Genomic DNA, 2,500 nt, shown 5'->3' with positions numbered 1-2,500 from the left:
ACGTGGTTAAGAACCGCTCCCGACGCTCGGGTGAAGTCCCCAATAATGGCAAGGGACCTTGTCAGGCACGAGTCCTTGCAAAGCAGCAAGGAGGTGTCGTCGGCGTACTGCGTCAACTTGACACGGTGACCGCCACTTCCAGGGATCAGCAATCCCTCCACCCCTGTGTCTGCCCTAATGGCAGCCCCCAGAGGCTCCATGTACAGAACGAAGAGGAGAGCCGAGAGCGGGCATCCCTGCCTGACCCCAGACGAGAGGTCAAAAACGTCACCTAAGTGACTGTTAACGCTAACCCGGCACCCCGCTCCGACATATAAAGTACGGATCCATCCTATAAACTTTTCCCCAAATCCTAATCTACCTAACACCCTGAATAGAAAGGATCTATTCACGCGATCAAAGGCTTTCGCCTGATCTAGCGCTGCTACCATTAAAGGCAGCCCTCTGTCTTCTACCCACGCGATGGAGTCCCTGATCAACTGTAGGTTCCACCTAATAGAGCGGCCCTCTACCCCGCACGTCTGATCCTCATGGACGACGTAGGGAAGGGCTGTGCGCAACCGGTCTGCTAAAACCTTTGCAAGTAGCTTGTAATCTACGCACAGCATGGTCAACGGCCGCCAGTTGCCAAGGTCAGTTGCTTCCCCCTTCTTATAAAGAAGTGACAGCACACCGACCGCCATTGATCCCCCCGGGACCCCCGTCTCAAGGATGGCCTTCAAGACTTCGAGGACCACTGGTCCAAGTATACCCCAAAACTTGAGGTAAAACTCGGCCGGCAACCCATCCATCCCAGGCACCTTCCCTTTTCCCATCCTCCTGAGAGCACTCTCAACCTCCTCGAGGGAGATCTGAGCCTCCATCACATTTCTAATGTCCTCCGGCAATCGCCGGGACAAGTGTTCTAAAAACACATTTCCCTGCTCTACATCTATTACCCTCTCTTTAAATAAACCTCGGAAATGATCAGTTGTCACCCTGACCATTTCCTCCGGTTTTCTAACTATGCTACCATCTTCTTTCCTCACCCCATGCATTATCTTCCTACTCTGTCTGGCCCTAACCGACTTAAAGAACATAGAGGAACAAGTCTCATTATGTTCTAAAAAGCCATTATGCGCACGCTCCAGGAAAGCTCGAGCCTTCCGCTCCTGCAGCTCCCTGAGCTGCGCCTTCAGGTCAGTGGATCTCTCCCAGTCAATCGACCCGCCGAGGTTGCCTGCCTCGTACTCGAGTTCGAGCAACCTTTGGATACGATCCACCTCCCTCCTTTCCTCCCTTTTTTTCCTCTTACAATATCCTATTATAAAAGCCCTAATCCTTACCTTAACTAAATCCCACCACTCCAACACCCCCTCGCACATGGACCGGAGGCCTTCAAGCCCCCGAAAGAAACCAAAAAAGGTGTCGACGAAAGCTTGCTCCTCCAGCACATCCCGATCTAATTTCCAGTACCCCCCTACCGAAGAGGCAGACTGGCGGCCCCACCTGCAGGAGCACCCCGTCGTGATCTGAGAAGAACACAGGCAACAGCCGCCCAGACAACTGGCCCAAAGACCTAGATAGAAAAATATAGTCGAGCCTCCGCGCAACCCCCCGAGAGTTACGCCATGTGGGACCCGCCATTGTCGGAGTAGTGTGCAGGCCTCCATCAACCAGACCATGACAAGCCATAAGCCCGGTGATGGCGCCTGCACTACTATCCCCCGCTAACCCTAAATCTATGTTAAAATCCCCACCTATCACCAAGTGCCTATTTGTGACACACAGGGGCGCCAGACAGTCCACCATCTCCCTCCTGTCTGCCGCCACCTGTGGCCCATACACCACCACTAACCTATACCTACTATCCCTAAAAGTGACATCCACCCCCAACACCCTCCCCTGCATTACAACAAAAGTGCTCTCTACTCTAACCTCCCTATTCCCAAACAAAATACCCACCCCCGTAGAGTGAACCCCACCTATACCCCAAATTGATTCCCCCTTATCCCACTCCCTACTAAACCTGATGACATCCCCTCCATCCCTCAGGTGAACCTCCTGTACAAAACAAACATCAAAACCCACCCCTTCTAAAAAACTAAAAACCGCCCTCCTCTTAACAAAATCCCTCAAACCCCTTACATTTAAACTAAAAATATTAACAGAAAATGTCATTTTTAAAAATTAAATTACAAAACCTTACATCAATGAAATGAAAACCCCAAATTAACCAAAAAACAGGAGACTCACCCGATGCTCCCCTGCCTCGTCTCATCCGGCGGGGACGTCCTCTCCTCTCCTGACGTCCCCCCGTCCTCCTCCATCTCCCCAACCCAGGATGCAGGGATGGTGTTAGGCCTTGGAGTGCCCTGCATCCTGGGTTCCCCACCAACACCCTCCGTTTCTGTCTCCCTGTAGGCTGCTGGACTGAGGTCGAGAGCAGGGGACCCCATCTCCCCAAGCAGGAGTTGAGATCCCCCTCAGACCCCCCAGCCCAGCGCCACGCCCTGGGAGT

Source organism: Salmo salar, unplaced genomic scaffold (genome assembly GCF_905237065.1).
Source record: "Salmo salar unplaced genomic scaffold, Ssal_v3.1, whole genome shotgun sequence".
Taxonomy (NCBI): domain Eukaryota; kingdom Metazoa; phylum Chordata; class Actinopteri; order Salmoniformes; family Salmonidae; genus Salmo; species Salmo salar.
This window is presented reverse-complemented; position numbering follows the sequence as displayed.